The sequence below is a fragment of the Ranitomeya variabilis genome, chromosome 4 (assembly GCF_051348905.1).
Source record: "Ranitomeya variabilis isolate aRanVar5 chromosome 4, aRanVar5.hap1, whole genome shotgun sequence".
Taxonomy (NCBI): domain Eukaryota; kingdom Metazoa; phylum Chordata; class Amphibia; order Anura; family Dendrobatidae; genus Ranitomeya; species Ranitomeya variabilis.
This window is the reverse complement of record NC_135235.1, coordinates 516,736,756-516,757,383: the sequence shown is the minus strand read 5'-3', so window position 1 is coordinate 516,757,383 and position 20,628 is coordinate 516,736,756. Positions and strand designations below refer to the sequence as shown.

The 20,628-nt window shown below is 49.5% G+C and overlaps 13 non-coding genes across 13 annotated transcripts; all 13 read left to right on the top strand.

Moving 5' to 3' along the window:
* The first annotated feature begins 317 nt into the window (after window positions 1-317).
* TRNAP-AGG (transfer RNA proline (anticodon AGG)) lies at window positions 318-389 on the top strand. Its single transcript has one exon. It is a non-coding gene; the product is annotated as a tRNA-Pro (tRNA).
* A 140-nt stretch (window positions 390-529) lies between these two features.
* On the top strand, window positions 530-601 carry TRNAP-CGG (transfer RNA proline (anticodon CGG)). Its single transcript has one exon. It is a non-coding gene; the product is annotated as a tRNA-Pro (tRNA).
* Window positions 602-1,015: 414 nt separating this feature from the next.
* TRNAP-UGG (transfer RNA proline (anticodon UGG)) lies at window positions 1,016-1,087 on the top strand. Its single transcript has one exon. It is a non-coding gene; the product is annotated as a tRNA-Pro (tRNA).
* Window positions 1,088-16,550: 15,463 nt separating this feature from the next.
* On the top strand, window positions 16,551-16,622 carry TRNAL-CAG (transfer RNA leucine (anticodon CAG)). The gene has a single exon. It is a non-coding gene; the product is annotated as a tRNA-Leu (tRNA).
* A 414-nt stretch (window positions 16,623-17,036) lies between these two features.
* TRNAP-UGG (transfer RNA proline (anticodon UGG)) lies at window positions 17,037-17,108 on the top strand. Its single transcript has one exon. It is a non-coding gene; the product is annotated as a tRNA-Pro (tRNA).
* Window positions 17,109-17,500: 392 nt separating this feature from the next.
* Window positions 17,501-17,572, top strand: TRNAP-AGG (transfer RNA proline (anticodon AGG)). Its single transcript has one exon. It is a non-coding gene; the product is annotated as a tRNA-Pro (tRNA).
* Window positions 17,573-17,712: 140 nt separating this feature from the next.
* Window positions 17,713-17,784, top strand: TRNAP-CGG (transfer RNA proline (anticodon CGG)). The gene has a single exon. It is a non-coding gene; the product is annotated as a tRNA-Pro (tRNA).
* Window positions 17,785-18,198: 414 nt separating this feature from the next.
* Window positions 18,199-18,270, top strand: TRNAP-UGG (transfer RNA proline (anticodon UGG)). The gene has a single exon. It is a non-coding gene; the product is annotated as a tRNA-Pro (tRNA).
* Window positions 18,271-18,874: 604 nt separating this feature from the next.
* TRNAP-CGG (transfer RNA proline (anticodon CGG)) lies at window positions 18,875-18,946 on the top strand. The gene has a single exon. It is a non-coding gene; the product is annotated as a tRNA-Pro (tRNA).
* A 414-nt stretch (window positions 18,947-19,360) lies between these two features.
* TRNAP-UGG (transfer RNA proline (anticodon UGG)) lies at window positions 19,361-19,432 on the top strand. The gene has a single exon. It is a non-coding gene; the product is annotated as a tRNA-Pro (tRNA).
* A 393-nt stretch (window positions 19,433-19,825) lies between these two features.
* Window positions 19,826-19,897, top strand: TRNAP-AGG (transfer RNA proline (anticodon AGG)). The gene has a single exon. It is a non-coding gene; the product is annotated as a tRNA-Pro (tRNA).
* Window positions 19,898-20,037: 140 nt separating this feature from the next.
* TRNAP-CGG (transfer RNA proline (anticodon CGG)) lies at window positions 20,038-20,109 on the top strand. The gene has a single exon. It is a non-coding gene; the product is annotated as a tRNA-Pro (tRNA).
* Window positions 20,110-20,523: 414 nt separating this feature from the next.
* Window positions 20,524-20,613, top strand: TRNAP-UGG (transfer RNA proline (anticodon UGG)). Its single transcript is given in 2 exon segments — window positions 20,524-20,559; window positions 20,578-20,613. It is a non-coding gene; the product is annotated as a tRNA-Pro (tRNA).
* Window positions 20,614-20,628: the final 15 nt, after the last annotated feature.

The window sequence follows — 20,628 nt, the reverse complement described above, 5'->3', positions numbered from 1 at the left end:
TCTTGCAACTGACTGCTGGGAAGGCGGCATGTGCCGCCCGTCCCCAGGAAACCCCGACCAGCCAACCAAGCCCGGACCTGTGGCAGATTTTGACCCCACGCACGCGGATCTCCACTTGTTTTGAGCTCTTTCGCTCCAAAAACATATGTTGGAGATTGCTGCTCGTTAAAATTCGCATGCGTCTCTCAGGGACTTTTTTTTTTTTCCCTGTGGATGTTCCATGAGAGAGCCACGCTTTTCTCTGGAGATGCCAGGCAGGTGCTTCAGTTGGCAGTGCTGGCTACGCCATACAAATTGCAAAGCGCCGCTCTGTCGCTGGCTCGTTGGTCTAGGGGTATGATTCTCGCTTAGGGTGCGAGAGGTCCCGGGTTCAAATCCCGGACGAGCCCCACTCTTTCTCTGCGGGGGAACCAGAGTGCTCATCTCCTTTTGCCCTCCCCCTGTTAGCTAAACCGCTCCGGCTGCTGCTTGTGGCCGAGCCTACAAAGGTGATAGAATCGACGCTGCTGCACGGCACGCACCAAACGTTGGCTCGTTGGTCTAGGGGTATGATTCTCGCTTCGGGTGCGAGAGGTCCCGGGTTCAAATCCCGGACGAGCCCTCGCTGGTGTGTGCCTCGTGTGCCCCTCTCTCCACACGTGGCAGTGCGCTTTTGCAATGGTCTTGCTCGAGGGCACTCCAATCCGTGTCACGTACCCACGGGTGCTTCTCAACAAGGGTCTTGCTCGTTTCCGCCGCCTCGCAGCCTTTTTTGCGAATGGGACTTGATGATCGCGCCGAGGAAGCTCTTTCTTTGCTCGTGGTGGACTGCCATGGCTCGACTTCTCCAGGAAGGTGCGAGGCGTCTTTGGCTGGCTGGCCTTTTCACCGCTCTGTTCCTCTTCTCTTTCTGTCGCACGGCCACGCTCGACTCCTCCTGCCTCTTTGGACTCCAGTGTCAGATCTTGTTTTTGCTGCAGCCTGTGCCAAATGGTGGCGCTGAGCCAGGTGCCTCGCAGCCCTTGCCTCCGTCGCTGGCTCGTTGGTCTAAGGGTATGATTCTCGCTTTGGGTGCGAGAGGTCCCGGGTTCAAATCCCGGATGAGCCCATGCTTGTGGAAGTCTTTGTTGCAGGTCTGTTGCATGCTGGGCTTCCTCCCGCAGGCTCATCTGTTGCATGGATTTTCTTGCAACTGATTGCTGGGAAGGCGGCATGTGCCGCCCGTCCCCAGGAAACCCCGACCACCCAACCAAGCCCGGACCTGTGGCAGATTTTGACCCCACGCACGCGGATCTCCACTTGTTTTGAGCTCTTTCGCTCCAAAAACATATGTTGGAGATTGCTGCTCGTTAAAATTCGCATGCGTCTCTCAGGGACTTTTTTTTTTTCCCTGTGGATGTTCCATGAGAGAGCCACGCTTTTCTCTGGAGATGCCAGGCAGGTGCTTCAGTTGGCAGTGCTGGCTACGCCATACAAATTGCAAAGCGCCGCTCTGTCGCTGGCTCGTTGGTCTAGGGGTATGGTTCTCGCTTAGGGTGCGAGAGGTCCTGGGTTCAAATCCCGGACTAGCCCCACTCTTTCTCTGCGGGGGAACCAGAGTGCTCATCTCCTTTTGCCCTCCCCCTGTTAGCTAAACCGCTCCGGCTAGGGTTGAGCGAAACGGGTCGATCATTTTCAAAAGTCGCCGACTTTTGGCTAAGTCGGCGTCTCATGAAACCCGATCCGACCCCTGTGCTTGTCGGCCATGCGGTACGCGACTTTCGCGCCAAAGTCGCGTTTCAATGACGCGAAAAGCGCCATTTCTCAGCCAATGAAGGTGAACGCAGAGTGTGGGCAGCGTGATGACATAGATCCTGGTCCCCACCATCTTAGAGAAGGGCATTGCAGTGATTGGCTTGCTGTCTGCGGCGTCACAGGGGCTATAAAGGGGCGTTCCCGCCGACCGCCATCTTACTGCTGCTGATCTGAGCTTAGGGAGAGGTTGCTGCCGCTTCGTCAGAAGCAGGGAGAGCGTTAGGCAGGGTCCACTAACCACCAAACCGCTTGTGCTGCAGCGATTTCCACTGTCCAACACCACCTTCGGTGTGCAGGGACTGTGGAAGCTATTTTTTTTTTTTTTTCCCCTCAGCGCTGTAGCTCATTGGGCTGCCCTAGAAGGCTCCGTGATAGCTGTATTGCTGTGTGTACGCCACTGTGGAAACCAACTGCTTTTTTCAAAGCACATATCCTCTTGTTCCTTCCTTTCTGCACAGCTATCTTTTTTGTTTGTCCACACTTTTTATTTAATTTGTGCATCAGTCCACTCCTATTGCTGCCTGCCATACCTGGCTTACATTACTGCAGGGAGATAGTAATTGTAGGACAGTTTTTTTTTTTTTTTTTTTTTTTTTTTGTGGGAGATTAAGATTGGCATTTCTGCTACAGTGCCATCCCTGTGTGTGCCATCTCTCACTGAGTGGGCCATAGAAAGCCTATTTATTTTTTCCGTGATTTGTGTTCTAAAATCTACCTCAACACAAAAACACTACATCAATCAGTGGGAGAAAAATATTGGCCTCAGTCAGGGCTTGTGTGCCACTGCTGTGTGTGCTATCTCTCATTCAGTGGGCTATAGCAAGCCTATTTTTTTTTTTTTTTTTTAATATTATTTGGTTTCTAAAGTCTCCCTGAAAAAAAAAAAAAACCTAAAAAAACAGTGGGAGAGTAATATTGCCCTTTCAGCTTGTGTGCCAGTCTTGACTCCTGGGTGTGCCACCTCTCTCCCTCTCATTCAGTGGGCCATAGAAAGCCTATTTATTTTTTTTAAAAAATATTATTGGGTTTCTAAAGTCTCCCTGAAAAAACAAAAAATACATAAAAAAACAGTGGGAGAGTAATATTGCCCTTTCAGCTTGTGTGCCAGTCTTGACTCCTGGGTGTGCCACCTCTCTCCCTTTCATTCAGTGGGCCATAGAAAGCCTATTTATTTTTTCCGTGATTTGTGTTCTAAATTCTACCTCAACACAAAAACACTACATCAATCAGTGGGAGAAAAATATTGGCCTCAGTCAGGGCTTGTGTGCCACTGCTGTGTGTGCTATCTCTCATTCAGTGGGCTATAGCAAGCCTATTTTTTTTTTTTTTTTTTTTTTTTAATATTATTTGGTTTCTAAAGTCTCCCTGAAAAAAAAAAAAAACCTAAAAAAACAGTGGGAGAGTAATATTGCCCTTTCAGCTTGTGTGCCAGTCTTGACTCCTGGGTGTGCCACCTCTCTCCCTCTCATTCAGTGGGCCATAGAAAGCCTATTTATTTTTTTTTTTAATATTATTTGGTTTCTAATTCTCCCTGAAAAAAAAAAAAAAACCTAAAAAAACAGTGGGAGAATAATATTGCCCTTTCAGCTTGTGTGCCAGTCTTGACTCCTGGGTGTGCCACCTCTCTCCCTCTCATTCAGCGGGCCATAGAAAGCCTATTTATTTTTTTTTAAAAATATTATTGGGTTTCTAAAGTCTCCCTGAAAAAACAAAAAATACATAAAAAAACAGTGGGAGAGTAATATTGCCCTTTCAGCTTGTGTGCCAGTCTTGACTCCTGGGTGTGCCACCTCTCTCCCTTTCATTCAGTGGGCCATAGAAAGCCTATTTATTTTTTTTTTTAAATATTATTGGGTTTCTAAAGTCTCCCTGAAAAAAAAAAAAAAACCTAAAAAAACAGTGGGAGAGTAATATTGCCCTTTCAGCTTGTGTGCCAGTCTTGACTCCTGGGTGTGCCACCTCTCTCCCTCTCATTCAGTGGGCCATAGAAAGCCTATTTATTTTTTTTTTAAAATATTATTGGGTTTCTAAAGTCTCCCTGAAAAAAAAAAAAAAAACCTAAAAAAACAGTGGGAGAGTAATATTGCCCTTTCAGCTTGTGTGCCAGTCTTGACTCCTGGGTGTGCCACCTCTCTCCCTCTCATTCAGTGGGCCATAGAAAGCCTATTTATTTTTTTTTTTAAATATTATTGGGTTTCTAAAGTCTCCCTGAAAAAACAAAAAATACATAAAAAAACAGTGGGAGAGTAATATTGCCCTTTCAGCTTGTGTGCCAGTCTTGACTCCTGGGTGTGCCACCTCTCTCCCTTTCATTCAGTGGGCCATAGAAAGCCTATTTATTTTTTCCGTGATTTGTGTTCTAAATTCTACCTCAACACAAAAACACTACATCAATCAGTGGGAGAAAAATATTGGCCTCAGTCAGGGCTTGTGTGCCACTGCTGTGTGTGCTATCTCTCATTCAGTGGGCTATAGCAAGCCTATTTTTTTTTTTTTTTTTTTTTTATATTATTTGGTTTCTAAAGTCTCCCTGAAAAAAAAAAAAAAACCTAAAAAAACAGTGGGAGAGTAATATTGCCCTTTCAGCTTGTGTGCCAGTCTTGACTCCTGGGTGTGCCACCTCTCTCCCTCTCATTCAGTGGGCCATAGAAAGCCTATTTATTTTTTTTTTTAAATATTATTGGGTTTCTAAAGTCTCCCTGAAAAAACAAAAAATACATAAAAAAACAGTGGGAGAGTAATATTGCCCTTTCAGCTTGTGTGCCAGTCTTGACTCCTGGGTGTGCCACCTCTCTCCCTTTCATTCAGTGGGCCATAGAAAGCCTATTTATTTTTTTTTTAAAATATTATTGGGTTTCTAAAGTCTCCCTGAAAAAAAAAAAAAAACCTAAAAAAACAGTGGGAGAGTAATATTGCCCTTTCAGCTTGTGTGCCAGTCTTGACTCCTGGGTGTGCCACCTCTCTCCCTCTCATTCAGTGGGCCATAGAAAGCCTATTTATTTTTTTTTTAAAATATTATTGGGTTTCTAAAGTCTCCCTGAAAAAACAAAAAATACATAAAAAAACAGTGGGAGAGTAATATTGCCCTCTCAGCTTGTGTGCCAGTCTTGACTCCTGGGTGTGCCACCTCTCTCTCTCTAATTGTGGGCCATAGAAAGCCTTTTTTTTTTTTTTTTTTAATATTATTTGGTTTCTAAAGTCTCCCTGAGAAAAAAAAAAAAATAAATTAGGTGGGAGATTAATATTGACATTAGTGCTTGAGTGACAGTCCTGCGTGTGTGTCATCTCTGTGATTTTGTGCCACAGAAAACAGAGTGTGTAACATTGTGCCTGATTTTCCTTGTGGTCTCACCAACCTGTTAAGGGATATTGAAATCATACTGAAGTTATAGCTCACCGTGTAAGTTGTTTGACAGCAACAAATAAAGTTACTTTGGTTAAGATTTTAAAACAATGAGGAAGTCTGGTGCAAGAGGTCGTCGTGGGCGTTCATTGTCAGCTGGTAATGATGGTAGTGGTAGAGGAGCATCAGGTGGTCGTGGGGATAAAAATATTCCACCTAAGTCTGGAGCTGTGGAGCCAGTTTCGTCGTCAGGCTACACAAGGCCTCGAACGCTCTCTTTTCTGGGAGTAGGAAAACCGCTTTTAAAGGCGGAGCAGCAACAGCAAGTTTTGGCTTACATTGCAGACTCAGCCTCTAGCTCTTTTGCCTCCTCTTCCGAAACTGGTAAATGTAAAAGCAGCGCGTCGCTTGTGGATGTTCACGGTCAGGGACAAGTCGCTTCCTTGTCCTCCTCAGCAAAAACTACAACAAGAGAGAAGGATGCAGCAGGCGACACAACGGGTCACTCCATGGAGCTCTTTACACATACCGTCCCTGGCTTAGAAAGTGAAACATTTAACAGGCCATGCCCATTACAAGTATATTCTGACATGGAGTGCACTGATGCACAGCCACAGCCAGAGTACTATGCTGCTCCTTTGACTCAGACCACCACATTGCCCTCTCAGGGTACAGATCCACAATCAGACCCTGATGAGACTATGTTGCCCCGCCACGAACGCTATACCACCGACCGACACAGTGACACAGACGAAGTTGCACACGAGCTCGAAGAGGAGGTAATAGATGACCCAGTTATTGACCCCGATTGGCAGCCATTGGGGGAACAGGGTGCAGGCGGCAGTAGTTCAGAAGCGGAGGTGGAGGAGGGGCCGCAGCAGGCATCAACATCGCAACAGGTTACATCTGCCGGGCCCGTATCTGGCCCAAAACGCGTGTCAAAGCCAAAACCTGTTGGAGCACAGCGTTGCCATCCGGTTAAAGCTCAGTCTGCAATCCCTGAAAAGGGATCCGAGTCTAGGAAGAGTGCAGTCTGGCATTTTTTTAAACAACATCCAACTGATCAGCGCAAAGTCATCTGTCAAAAATGTTCAACTAGCTTAAGCAGAGGTCAGAATCTGAAAAGTCTAAATACTAGTTGCATGCATAGACACTTAACCACCATGCATTTTCAAGCCTGGACTAACTACCAAACGTCCCTCAAGGTTGTAGCACCCTCGGCCAATGAAGCTAGTCAGCAACGCAACATCCCTTCCGTCACTGTAAGGCCACCATTTTCCGCACCACAGGCAGTATCTGTGCAGGTTTCTTTGCCAGCCAAAAGCAGTCAGGGTCAGGGAATCACCAGTTTTGTAGGAGGAAATATTGCATCTAGGGCACCGGCGGAAACAATACCGTCTCCAACCGTCTCTCAGTCTGCCATGTACACCGGCACACCCGAAAGTTCCACGATCTCCAGCTCTCCAGTCCAGCTCACCCTACATGAGACTCTGGTTAGAAAAAGGAAGTACTTATCCTCGCATCCGCGTACACAGGGTTTTAACGCCCACATAGCTAGACTAATCTCGTTAGAGATGATGCCCTACCGGTTAGTTGAAAGCGAAGCTTTCAAAGCCCTGATGGAGTACGCTGAACCACGATACGAGCTACCCAGTCGACACTTTTTTTCCAGAAAAGCCATCCCAGCCCTGCACCAGCATGTTAAACAGCGCATCGTCCATGCACTCAGGCAATCTGTGAGTACAAAGGTGCACCTGACTACAGATGCATGGACCAGTAGGCATGGCCAGGGACGTTATGTGTCCATCACGGCACACTGGGTGAATGTGGTGGATGCAGGGTCCACAGGCGACATCAATTTAGGGACAGTTGTGCCTAGCCCACGGTCTAGGAAACAGTTGGCTGTAGGCGTTCGCACCCCCTCCTCCTCCTCCTCCTCGTCCTCCTGCAGAAGCTACAGCTCTTCCACAGAACGCAGTCTGCCAACCACTCCATCGGCAGATGACACTGTTGCACACCAGTTGTCCCATTATGGGCCAGCTACTGCCAAGCGTCAGCAGGCTGTATTGGCTATGAAGTGCTTGGGCGACAATAGACACACCGCGGAAGTTCTGTCCGAGTTCTTGCAACAAGAAACGCAGTCGTGGCTGGGCACAGTAGATCTTGAGGCAGGCAAGGTAGTGAGTGATAACGGAAGGAATTTCATGGCTGCCATCTCCCTTTCCCAACTGAAACACATTCCTTGCCTGGCTCACACCTTAAACCTGGTGGTGCAGTGCTTATTGAAAACTTATCCTGGGTTCTCCGACCTGCTCCTCAAAGTGCGTGCACTTTGCTCACATATCCGACGTTCGCCTGTACACGCCAGCCGTATGCAGACCTATCAGCGGTCTTTGAACCTTCCCCAGCATCGCCTAATCATAGACGTTGCAACAAGGTGGAACTCAACACTGCACATGCTTCAGAGACTGTGCGAACAGAGGCGTGCTGTTATTTATTTGTGGGAGGATACACGGGCAGGCAGTAGGATGGCAGACATGGAGTTGTCAGGTGTGCAGTGGTCTAAGATACAAGACATGTGTCAAGTCCTTCAGTGCTTTGAGGAATGCACACGGCTGGTTAGTGCAGACAACGCCGTAATAAGCATGAGCATCCCCCTAATGCGTCTGCTGATGCAAAGTTTGACGCACATAAAGGAGCAGGCGTCTGCACCAGAGGAAGAGGAAAGCCTTGATGACAGTCAGCCATTGTCTGGTCAGGGCAGTGTACAGGACGAGGTAGCGGGCGAAGAGGAGGTGGAGGACGAGGAGGATGATGGGGATGAGTATATTTTTAATGCCGAACCTTTCCCGGGGGCACAGGAATTTGGTTGCGTGTCACGGCCGGGTTCTGGTTTTTTGAGGGACACAAGTGACGTAGATTTGCCTGCAACTGCCCCTCAACCAATCACAACCGGAGATTTGACAACTGGAACTTTGGCCCACATGGCGGATTATGCCTTACGTATCCTAAAAAGGGACACACGCATTACGAAAATGATGAACGATGACGATTACTGGTTGGCCTGCCTCCTTGATCCACGCTATAAAGGCAAATTGCAAAATATTATGCCACATGAGAACTTGGAACTAATATTAGCAACCAAACAATCAACTCTTGTTGACCGTTTGCTTCAGGCATTCCCAGCACACAGCGCACGTGATCGTTCTCACACGAGCTCCAGGGGGCAGCAGACTAGGAGTGTTAGGGGTGCACACATCAGAAGTGGCATTGGACAGAGGGGTTTTCTGACCAGGTTGTGGAGTGATTTTGCTATGACCGCAGACAGGACAGGTACTGCTGCATCAATTGAAAGTGACAGGAGACAACATTTGTCCAGTATGGTTACTAACTATTTTTCATCCCTTATCGATGTTCTCCCTCAACCGTCATTCCCATTTGATTACTGGGCCTCCAAATTAGACACCTGGCCAGAATTGGCAGAATATGCATTGCAGGAGCTTGCTTGCCCGGCAGCAAGTGTCCTATCAGAAAGAGTATTCAGTGCTGCAGGTTCAATATTAACCGAAAAAAGGACTCGTCTGGCTACCCAAAATGTTGACGATCTAACATTCATTAAAATGAACCACAACTGGATTTCGAAATCTTTTGCCCCACCTTGCCCGGCCGACACCTAGCTTTCCTATGAAAAGCTCTTGCCTGTGAATTACTTTTCTAATGTCTAATTTGCTGCAGCTGATTGTACAGCATACGACATGTTTACACCTCCCTAAATGGCAAAACTCCCCACACGGGGCCGTGGTATCGCGACTTGGCGCAAGCACCCGTGAGACTGCTGTTTGTCTGAAGAGGTGGGTGTGCTCGCTTTTGGTTGACGGCATTGCTACTGGGTCCCTCATAGTACAATGTAGTGTCTCTGGCGGTGGTGGTGCGCACCCAACGTCAGACACACCGTTGTAACATGAGGGGCCCTGGGGCGGTCCCGCCGGCCTCAAGAGAGTTCCCCCCTACCCCAGCTCAAAATGTGCTCTACCACGTGCAAAATTATGTCGCACAGCTCCACCAATCTTTAGTCTATTCGCTGACATCATTCAATGTCTGGCACTGACAATACAAATTTGTAGACATCTATGATGCAACTTAAAGTAGTCTGTGTCTGTGTCCTATATTGGCACCATTAAATAGTTACTGCCAAATTACTATGTCAGAAACTCAGTAGATGAGCCCACCCCTGTACCTAAGTATGCCACCTTTTTTTTTTGTTTTGGTTGTTTTGCGAGACATTAACATCTATTTATATTTTGGGAGTACTGGGACAGACACTCCTTGCACTACTCCTCCACTCACCACCAAGCTGCCTGTGTATCCATGTAACCGCTGTAAAACTGCCATGAGCCTATTGTTTGTTATTTTAGGCCTTTGATAGCCTGTCTGCGGCCCCTACTTGCAATACTCCTCCACTGACCACCAAGCTGCCTGCCCGTGTATCCATGTAACCGCTGTGAAACTGCCATGAGCCTATTGTTTGTTATTTTAGGCCTTTGATAGCCTGTCTGCGGTCCCTACTTTAAATACTCCTCCACTGACCAGACCACTGCTGCCCGTGTACCCCTGGAACCAATTATAAAGTGCCTACAGCCAGCCCATTTTTTTATGTTAGGCCTTTGAAGCCTGTCTGCGGTCCCTACTTGCAATACTCCTCCACTGACCACAATGCTGCCTGGAGTGCCTGCCTGTGTATCCATGTAACCGATGTAAAACTGCCATGACTGCCTACTGTTTGTTATTTTAGGCCTTTGATAGCCTGTCTGCAGCCCCTACTTGCAATACTCCTCCACTGACCACCAAGCTGCCTGCCCGTGTATCCATGTAACCGCTGTGAAACTGCCATGAGCCTATTGTTTGTTATGTTAGGCCTTTGATAGCCTGTCTGCGGTCCCTACTTTAAATACTCCTCCACTGACCAGACCACTGCTGCCCGTGTACCCCTGGAACCAATTATAAAGTGCCTACAGCCAGCCCATTTTCTTATGTTAGGCCTTTGAAGCCTGTCTGCGGTCCCTACTTTAAATACTCCTCCACTGACCACCAAGCTGCCTGCCCGTGTATCCATGTAACCGCTGTAAAACTGCCATGAGCCTATTGTTTGTTATTTTAGGCCTTTGATAGCCTGTCTGCGGCCCCTACTTGCAATACTCCTCCACTGACCACAATGCTGCCTGGAGTGCCTGCCTGTGTATCCATGTAACCGATGTAAAACTGCCATGACTGCCTACTGTTTGTTATTTTAGGCCTTTGATAGCCTGTCTGCAGCCCCTACTTGCAATACTCCTCCACTGACCACCAAGCTGCCTGCCCGTGTATCCATGTAACCGCTGTGAAACTGCCATGAGCCTATTGTTTGTTATGTTAGGCCTTTGATAGCCTGTCTGCGGTCCCTACTTTAAATACTCCTCCACTGACCAGACCACTGCTGCCCGTGTACCCCTGGAACCAATTATAAAGTGCCTACAGCCAGCCCATTTTCTTATGTTAGGCCTTTGAAGCCTGTCTGCGGTCCCTACTTTAAATACTCCTCCACTGACCACCAAGCTGCCTGCCCGTGTATCCATGTAACCGCTGTAAAACTGCCATGAGCCTATTGTTTGTTATTTTAGGCCTTTGATAGCCTGTCTGCGGCCCCTACTTGCAATACTCCTCCACTGACCACAATGCTGCCTGGAGTGCCTGCCTGTGTATCCATGTAACCGATGTAAAACTGCCATGACTGCCTACTGTTTGTTATTTTAGGCCTTTGATAGCCTGTCTGCAGCCCCTACTTGCAATACTCCTCCACTGACCACCAAGCTGCCTGCCCGTGTATCCATGTAACCGCTGTGAAACTGCCATGAGCCTATTGTTTGTTATGTTAGGCCTTTGATAGCCTGTCTGCGGTCCCTACTTTAAATACTCCTCCACTGACCAGACCACTGCTGCCCGTGTACCCCTGGAACCAATTATAAAGTGCCTACAGCCAGCCCATTTTCTTATGTTAGGCCTTTGAAGCCTGTCTGCGGTCCCTACTTTAAATACTCCTCCACTGACCACCAAGCTGCCTGCCCGTGTATCCATGTAACCGCTGTAAAACTGCCATGAGCCTATTGTTTGTTATTTTAGGCCTTTGATAGCCTGTCTGCGGCCCCTACTTGCAATACTCCTCCACTGACCACAATGCTGCCTGGAGTGCCTGCCTGTGTATCCATGTAACCGATGTAAAACTGCCATGACTGCCTACTGTTTGTTATTTTAGGCCTTTGATAGCCTGTCTGCAGCCCCTACTTGCAATACTCCTCCACTGACCACCAAGCTGCCTGCCCGTGTATCCATGTAACCGCTGTGAAACTGCCATGAGCCTATTGTTTGTTATGTTAGGCCTTTGATAGCCTGTCTGCGGTCCCTACTTTAAATACTCCTCCACTGACCAGACCACTGCTGCCCGTGTACCCCTGGAACCAATTATAAAGTGCCTACAGCCAGCCCATTTTCTTATGTTAGGCCTTTGAAGCCTGTCTGCGGTCCCTACTTTAAATACTCCTCCACTGACCACCAAGCTGCCTGCCCGTGTATCCATGTAACCGCTGTAAAACTGCCATGAGCCTATTGTTTGTTATTTTAGGCCTTTGATAGCCTGTCTGCGGCCCCTACTTGCAATACTCCTCCACTGACCACAATGCTGCCTGGAGTGCCTGCCTGTGTATCCATGTAACCGATGTAAAACTGCCATGACTGCCTACTGTTTGTTATTTTAGGCCTTTGATAGCCTGTCTGCAGCCCCTACTTGCAATACTCCTCCACTGACCACCAAGCTGCCTGCCCGTGTATCCATGTAACCGCTGTGAAACTGCCATGAGCCTATTGTTTGTTATGTTAGGCCTTTGATAGCCTGTCTGCGGCCCCTACTTGCAATACTCCTCCACTGACCACAATGCTGCCTGGAGTGCCTGCCTGTGTATCCATGTAACCGATGTAAAACTGCCATGACTGCCTACTGTTTGTTATTTTAGGCCTTTGATAGCCTGTCTGCAGCCCCTACTTGCAATACTCCTCCACTGACCACACCAATGCTGCCCGTGTACCCCTGGAACCTATTTAAAAGTTCATAGAGCCTAGTTATATATTTTATTTACTATTAATAAGGCCATGATGGACTACGCTGTACCACGCTACAAGCTAACCAGTCGACACTTCTTTTGCGAGAAAAGCCATCCCAACCCTCCACCAGCATGTAGAAGACCGCATTGTCCATGCACTCTGGCAATCTGTGAGTACAAAGGTGCACCTGACAACAGACGCATGGACCTGTAGGCATGGCCACGGAAGATTACGTGTCCATTACGGCGCAATGGGTTAATGTGGTGGATGCATGGTCCACAGGGGACAGCCTACTAAGTCTGTCTGCAGTCCCTAATTCAAATTGTCCTCCACTGTCTAAATCGGAACTTCCACCTTCTGGCTTTCGGCCTATAGTATCAGAAATTAAACTGCATTTGGCCTTCAACTTTGGTTAGGGCCTACTAACGGCTTCTGCCCCTCCCTGGTGTTGCCCTCAACTAAATAAAGCTGAGCTTCAACCTTCCGGCTCTCATTATGTGGTTTAAAAAAAAAAAATGGTGGTTAGGGCCTACTAACGGCTTCTGCCCCTCCCTGGTGTTGCCCTCAACTAAATAAAGCTGAGCTTCAACCTTCCGGCTCTCATTATGTGGTTTAAAAAAAAAAAATGGTGGTTAGGGCCTACTAACGGCTTCTGCCCCTCCCTGGTGTTGCCCTCAACTAAATAAAGCTGAGCTTCAACCTTCTGCTCCAAATTACCATTTTAAAAAATGCAATAGGCTTTTCAGGCCTACTAAAGGTGTCTGTCTGTGTGCCCCTCCCTGGTGTTGTCCTCAACTAAATAAAGCTGAGCTTCAACCTTCCGGCTCTCATTATGTGGTTTTAAAAAAAAAAATGGTGGTTAGGGCCTACTAACGGCTTCTGCCCCTCCCTGGTGTTGTCCTCAACTAAATAAAGCTGAGCTTCAACCTTCCGGCTCTCATTATGTGGTTTTAAAAAAAAAAATGGTGGTTAGGGCCTACTAACGGCTTCTGCCCCTCCCTGGTGTTGTCCTCAACTAAATAAAGCTGAGCTTCAACCTTCCGGCTCTCATTATGTGGTTTTAAAAAAAAAATGGTGGTTAGGGCCTACTAACGGCTTCTGCCCCTCCCTGGTGTTGCCCTCAACTAAATAAAGCTGAGCTTCAACCTTCTGCTCCAAATTACCATTTTGAAAAATGCAATAGGCTTTTCAGGCCTACAAAAGGTGTCTGTCTGTGTGCCCCTCCCTGGTGTTGTCCTCAACTAAATAAAGCTGAGCTTCAACCTTCCGGCTCTCATTATGTGGTTTTAAAAAAAAAAATGGTGGTTAGGGCCTACTAACGGCTTCTGCCCCTCCCTGGTGTTGTCCTCAACTAAATAAAGCTGAGCTTCAACCTTCCGGCTCTCATTATGTGGTTTTAAAAAAAAAAATGGTGGTTAGGGCCTACTAACGGCTTCTGCCCCTCCCTGGTGTTGTCCTCAACTAAATAAAGCTGAGCTTCAACCTTCCGGCTCTCATTATGTGGTTTTAAAAAAAAAATGGTGGTTAGGGCCTACTAACGGCTTCTGCCCCTCCCTGGTGTTGTCCTCAACTAAATAAAGCTGAGCTTCAACCTTCCGGCTCTCATTATGTGGTTTTAAAAAAAAAATGGTGGTTAGGGCCTACTAACGGCTTCTGCCCCTCCCTGGTGTTGCCCTCAACTAAATAAAGCTGAGCTTCAACCTTCTGCTCCAAATTACCATTTTGAAAAATGCAATAGGCTTTTCAGGCCTACAAAAGGTGTCTGTCTGTGTGCCCCTCCCTGGTGTTGTCCTCAACTAAATAAAGCTGAGCTTCAACCTTCCGGCTCTCATTATGTGGTTTTAAAAAAAAAAATGGTGGTTAGGGCCTACTAACGGCTTCTGCCCCTCCCTGGTGTTGCCCTCAACTAAATAAAGCTGAGCTTCAACCTTCTGCTCCAAATTACCATTTTGAAAAATGCAATAGGCTTTTCAGGCCTACTAAAGGTGTCTGTCTGTGTGCCCCTCCCTGGTGTTGTCCTCAACTAAATAAAGCTGAGCTTCAACCTTCCGGCTCTCATTATGTGGTTTAAAAAAAAAAAATGGTGGTTAGGGCCTACTAACGGCTTCTGCCCCTCCCTGGTGTTGTCCTCAACTAAATAAAGCTGAGCTTCAACCTTCCGGCTCTCATTATGTGGTTTTAAAAAAAAAATGGTGGTTAGGGCCTACTAACGGCTTCTGCCCCTCCCTGGTGTTGCCCTCAACTAAATAAAGCTGAGCTTCAACCTTCTGCTCCAAATTACCATTTTGAAAAATGCAATAGGCTTTTCAGGCCTACAAAAGGTGTCTGTCTGTGTGCCCCTCCCTGGTGTTGTCCTCAACTAAATAAAGCTGAGCTTCAACCTTCCGGCTCTCATTATGTGGTTTTAAAAAAAAAAATGGTGGTTAGGGCCTACTAACGGCTTCTGCCCCTCCCTGGTGTTGTCCTCAACTAAATAAAGCTGAGCTTCAACCTTCCGGCTCTCATTATGTGGTTTTAAAAAAAAAATGGTGGTTAGGGCCTACTAACGGCTTCTGCCCCTCCCTGGTGTTGCCCTCAACTAAATAAAGCTGAGCTTCAACCTTCTGCTCCAAATTACCATTTTGAAAAATGCAATAGGCTTTTCAGGCCTACAAAAGGTGTCTGTCTGTGTGCCCCTCCCTGGTGTTGTCCTCAACTAAATAAAGCTGAGCTTCAACCTTCCGGCTCTCATTATGTGGTTTTAAAAAAAAAAATGGTGGTTAGGGCCTACTAACGGCTTCTGCCCCTCCCTGGTGTTGTCCTCAACTAAATAAAGCTGAGCTTCAACCTTCCGGCTCTCATTATGTGGTTTTAAAAAAAAAAATGGTGGTTAGGGCCTACTAACGGCTTCTGCCCCTCCCTGGTGTTGTCCTCAACTAAATAAAGCTGAGCTTCAACCTTCCGGCTCTCATTAAGTGGTTTTAAAAAAAAAATGGTGGTTAGGGCCTACTAACGGCTTCTGCCCCTCCCTGGTGTTGTCCTCAACTAAATAAAGCTGAGCTTCAACCTTCCGGCTCTCATTAAGTGGTTTTAAAAAAAAAAAAAATGGTGGTTAGGGCCTACTAACGGCTTCTGCCCCTCCCTGGTGTTGCCCTCAACTAAATAAAGCTGAGCTTCAACCTTCTGCTCCAAATTACCATTTTAAAAAATGCAATAGGCTTTTCCGGCCTACTAAAGGTGTCTGCCCCTCCCTGGTGTTGTCCTCAACTGAACAAAGCTGAGCTTCCACATTCTGGCTTTCGCCCTATACTATCAGATATTAAACTGCATTTGGCCTACTAGTGTGGTTAGGCCCTTGAAACAGTGTCTGCTGCTCTTGGGTTTGCTACTCCACTGAACAAAGCAATGCCGCCTGTTTAGTCCTGTTACCAATTTTGAACTGCATGTAGCCTACTTTATTCTTTGGCCCTATATCTGTTTCCTCCTCATCCTGCCCATTGCCCAGCCACTGCTAAATGAGTCTGCTGGTACATTGACCTAGACCACTACATTCCCCTTGTACTCTACACAGCCAGAATCTGTCCCTGCTGAAAGTAAGGTTCCCCTTCCCGCATGTTATACCACCTTACACAGGGACAAAGAGGAAGGTGCAGATGAAAGTGCAGGTTCCTTCATCAGGTGGGGGGGCATACTCGTTGGCGACGTCACTGGCACAGGGCCCCTCAGAGTACGCAAAAGTGTCGCTGCTGGTGGGAGGCGCCCCCGCCATGCAAACACACCGCCGTACTTTGAGGGGCCCTGTGCCAGTGGCAATGCGAACGAGTGGGCCCCCCCCCTGCTTGCTCAGGATCACAGCACTTGCAACTTTTAAATACTTACCTTTCCCTGCAACACCGCCGTGACGTAGTCCGCATTTCCTGGGCCCACGAAAAACTTGAGCCAGCCCTACTCCCCCCACAACTTTCACCCAATTCCCTATGCCCAACTATTATTATACAGTTAATTAAGATTGGCAAGCTTCAGAAACAAGAATGGATGTTTTTGGCATTAAAATGGGCACTGTAGGTGTTTTCCTGGCCTCCACTCACTGCCGACTATGCTTCCCCATTGACTTGCATTGGGTTTCGTGTTTCGGTCGATCCCCGACTTTTAGCGATAATCGGCCGACTGCACTCGACTCGACTCTGGACAAAATCGGGTTTCCCAAAACCCTACTCGATCTTAAAAAAATGAAAGTCGCTCAACCCTAGCTCCGGCTGCTGCTTGTGGCCGAGTCTACAAAGGTGAGAGAATCGATGCTGCTGCACGGCACGCACCAAACGTTGGCTCGTTGGTCTAGGGGTATGATTCTCGCTTCAGGTGCGAGAGGTCCCGGGTTCAAATCCCGGACGAGCCCTCGCTGGTGTGTGCCTCGTGTGCCCCTCTCTCCACACGTGGCAGTGCGCTTTTGCAATGGTCTTGCTCGAGGGCACTCCAATCCGTGTCACGTACCCACGGGTGCTTCTCAACAAGGGTCTTGCTCGTTTCCGCCGCCTCGCAGCCTTTTTTGCGAATGGGACTTGATGATCGCGCCGAGGAAGCAATTTCTTTGCTCGTGGTGGACTGCCATGGCTCGACTTCTCCAGGAAGGTGCGAGGCGTCTTTGGCTGGCTGGCCTTTTCACCGCTCTGTTCCTCTTCTCTTTCTGTCGCGCGGCCACGCTCGACTCCTCCTGCCTCTTTGGACTCCAGTGTCAGATCTTGTTTTTGCTGCAGCCTGTGCCAAATGGTGGCGCTGAGCCAGGTGCCTCGCAGCCCTTGCCTCCGTCGCTGGCTCGTTGGTCTAGGGGTATGATTCTCGCTTTGGGTGCGAGAGGTCCCGGGTTCAAATCCCGGACGAGCCCATGCTTGTGGAAGTCTTTGTTGCAGGTCTGTTGCATGCTGGGCTTCCTCCCGCAGGCTCATCTGTTGCATGGATTTTCTTGCAACTGACTGCTGGGAAGGCGGCATGTGCCGCCCGTCCCCAGGAAACCCCGACCACCCAACCAAGCCCGGACCTGTGGCAGATTTTGACCCCACGCACGCGGATCTCCACTTGTTTTGAGCTCTTTCGCTCCAAAAACATATGTTGGAGATTGCTGCTCGTTAAAATTCGCATGCGTCTCTCAGGGACTTTTTTTTTTTCCCTGTGGATGTTCCATGAGAGAGCCACGCTTTTCTCTGGAGATGCCAGGCAGGTGCTTCAGTTGGCAGTGCTGGCTACGCCATACAAATTGCAAAGCACCGCTCTGTCGCTGGCTCGTTGGTCTAGGGGTATGGTTCTCGCTTAGGGTGCGAGAGGTCCCGGGTTCAAATCCCGGACGAGCCCCACTCTTTCTCTGCGGGGGAACCAGAGTGCTCATCTCCTTTTGCCCTCCCCCTGTTAGCTAATCCGCTCCGGCTGCTGCTTGTGGCCGAGCCTACAAAGGTGAGAGAATCGATGCTGCTGCACGGCACGCACCAAACGTTGGCTCGTTGGTCTAGGGGTATGATTCTCGCTTCGGGTGCGAGAGGTCCCGGGTTCAAATCCCGGACGAGCCCTCGCTGGTGTGTGCCTCGTGTGCCCCTCTCTCCACACGTGGCAGTGCGCTTTTGCAATGGTCTTGCTCGAGGGCACTCCAATCCGTGTCACGTACCCACGGGTGCTTCTCAACAAGGGTCTTGCTCGTTTCCGCCGCCTCGCAGCCTTTTTTGCGAATGGGACTTGATGATCGCGCCGAGGAAGCTCTTTCTTTGCTCGTGGTGGACTGCCATGGCTCGACTTCTCCAGGAAGGTGCGAGGCGTCTTTGGCTGGCTGGCCTTTTCACCGCTCTGTTCCTCTTCTCTTTCTGTCGCGCGGCCACGCTCGACTCCTCCTGCCTCTTTGGACTCCAGTGTCAGATCTTGTTTTTGCTGCAGCCTGTGCCAAATGGTGGCGCTGAGCCAGGTGCCTCGCAGCCCTTGCCTCCGTCGCTGGCTCGTTGGTCTAGGGGTATGATTCTCGCTTTGGGTGCGAGAGGTCCTGGGTTCAAATCCCGGACGAGCCCATGCTTGTGGAAGTCTTTGTTGCAGGTCTGTTGCATGCTGGGCTTCCTCCCGCAGGCTCATCTGTTGCATGGATTTTCTTGCAACTGACTGCTGGGAAGGCGGCATGTGCCGCCCGTCCCCAGGAAACCCCGACCACCCAACCAAGCCCGGACCTGTGGCAGATTTTGACCCCACGCACGCGGATCTCCACTTGTTTTGAGCTCTTTCGCTCCAAAAACATATGTTGGAGATTGCTGCTCGTTAAAATTCGCATGCGTCTCTCAGGGACTTTTTTTTTTTCCCTGTGGATGTTCCATGAGAGAGCCACGCTTTTCTCTGGAGATGCCAGGCAGGTGCTTCAGTTGGCAGTGCTGGCTACGCCATACAAATTGCAAAGCGCCGCTCTGTCGCTGGCTCGTTGGTCTAGGGGTATGGTTCTCGCTTAGGGTGCGAGAGGTCCTGGGTTCAAATCCCGGACTAGCCCCACTCTTTCTCTGCGGGGGAACCAGAGTGCTCATCTCCTTTTGCCCTCCCCCTGTTAGCTAAACCGCTCCGGCTGCTGCTTGTGGCCGAGCCTACAAAGGTGAGAGAATCGATGCTGCTGCACGGCACGCACCAAACGTTGGCTCGTTGGTCTAGGGGTATGATTCTCGCTTCGGGTGCGAGAGGTCCCGGGTTCAAATCCCGGACGAGCCCTCGCTGGTGTGTGCCTCGTGTGCCCCTCTCTCCACACGTGGCAGTGCGCTTTTGCAATGGTCTTGCTCGAGGGCACTCCAATCCGTGTCACGTACCCACGGGTGCTTCTCAACAAGGGTCTTGCTCGTTTCCGCCGCCTCGCAGCCTTTTTTGCGAATGGGACTTGATGATCGCGCCGAGGAAGCTCTTTCTTTGCTCGTGGTGGACTGCCATGGCTCGACTTCTCCAGGAAGGTGCGAGGCGTCTTTGGCTGGCTGGCCTTTTCACCGCTCTGTTCCTCTTCTCTTTCTGTCGCGCGGCCACGCTCGACTCCTCCTGCCTCTTTGGACTCCAGTGTCAGATCTTGTTTTTGCTGCAGCCTGTGCCAAATGGTGGCGCTGAGCCAGGTGCCTCGCAGCCCTTGCCTCCGTCGCTGGCTCGTTGGTCTAGGGGTATGATTCTCGCTTTGGGTGCGAGAGGTCCTGGGTTCAAATCCCGGACGAGCCCATGCTTGTGGAAGTCTTTGTTGCAGGTCTGTTGCATGCTGGGCTTCCTCCCGCAGGCTCATCTGTTGCATGGATTTTCTTGCAACTTCCTGCTAGGAAGGCGGCATGTGCCGCCCGTCCCCAGGAAACCCCGACCACCCAACCAAGCCCGGACCTGTGGCAGATTTTGACCCCACGCACGCGGATCTCCACTTGTTTTGAGCTCTTTCGCTCCAAAAACATATGTTGGAGATTGCTGCTCGTTAAAATTCGCATGCGTCTCTCAGGGACTCTTTTTTTTTTCCCTGTGGATGTTCCATGAGAGAGCCACGCTTTTCTCTGGAGATGCCAGGCAGGTGCTTCAGTTGGCAGTGCTGGCTACGCCATACAAATTGCAAAGCGCCGCTCTGTCGCTGGCTCGTTGGTCTAGGGGTATGATTCTCGCATAGGGTGCGCGAGGTCCCGGGTTCAAATCCCGGACGAGCCCCACTCTTTCTCTGCGGGGGAACCAGAGTGCTCATCTCCTTTTGCCCTCCCCCTGTTAGCTAAACCGCTCCGGCTGCTGCTTGTGGCCGAGCCTACAAAGGTGAGAGAATCGACGCTGCTGCACGGCACGCACCAAACGTTGGCTCGTTGGTCTAGGGGTATGATTCTCGCTTCGGGTGCGAGAGGTCCCGGGTTCAAATCCCGAACGAGCCCTCGCTGGTGTGTGCCTCGTGTGCCCCTCTCTCCACACGTGGCAGTGCGCTTTTGCAATGGTCTTGCTCGAGGGCACTCCAATCCGTGTCACGTACCCACGGGTGCTTCTCAACAAGGGTCTTGCTCGTTTCCGCCGCCTCGCAGCCTTTTTTGCGAATGGGACTTGATGATCGCGCCGAGGAAGCTCTTTCTTTGCTCGTGGTGGACTGCCATGGCTCGACTTCTCCAGGAAGGTGCGAGGCGTCTTTGGCTGGCTGGCCTTTTCACCGCTCTGTTCCTCTTCTCTTTCTGTCACGCGGCCACGCTCGACTCCTCCTGCCTCTTTGGACTCCAGTGTCAGATCTTGTTTTTGCTGCAGCCTGTGCCAAATGGTGGCGCTGAGCCAGGTGCCTCGCAGCCCTTGCCTCCGTCGCTGGCTCGTTGGTCTAGGGGTATGATTCTCGCTTTGGGTATGATTCTCGCTTTGGGTGCGAGAGGTCCCGGGTTCAAATCCTGGACGAGCCCATGCTTGTGGAAGTC